Here is a 680-nt window from a genome sequence, read left to right on the forward strand (position 1 = left end):
ATTTTGTTAGGACTTCAATTGACAAAATGATTAAATTATGTAAAAATCTACAATTTTTGAATATGTAAGTTGGGTATAAGTTTAAATTTGGGGTACACTTTGTTAACAATGAAAGTTAGCGGGTTTAGATTATATTAGTTGAAAAGATGAGAGGTTTCCTTTGTAAATCTAGGTTTGAGGCCACTTATTACCCTATAATCAACCCACTTGGCATTTATTATCACCATAAACTTAGACAATAGGCTAAACATGTGTAGAAACAAGAAAAAAAAAAGAAAATAGAAGGAAAAGGGGGGTGAGGCGGTGGTGAGAAAAAGAAAAGGAAAAAAATATCAATTATTTATCCTTATCTTTATGTATATATAAATACATCCATATCCATTGCCATAGAGATATTTCCTTCATTTTACAAAACACTTATACACTTAAAAAGAGAGCAAAAACCGAAAATAAGAAAGAAAAGGGAAGGAAGTAAGACTAGCACTTCTAATTTACATCTCAACCGAAGATCTTCAAGTTTTTGAGTAAGATACTTTCCATGCTTAAGAGTTATGATCTTCATGGTAATATTTATGCTTAAACTATGCATGAAAAACCACAATATGATTATGGTGCACAAGTTCACAAAGTTAGATATCTATTTATGCCTTAGGACAAGTCCTTGTCCTAAGGGCACCGGC

The sequence above is a fragment of the Olea europaea genome, unplaced genomic scaffold, assembly GCF_002742605.1.
Source record: "Olea europaea var. sylvestris unplaced genomic scaffold, O_europaea_v1 scaffold2653, whole genome shotgun sequence".
In the NCBI taxonomy this organism is placed as follows: Eukaryota; Viridiplantae; Streptophyta; class Magnoliopsida; order Lamiales; family Oleaceae; genus Olea; species Olea europaea.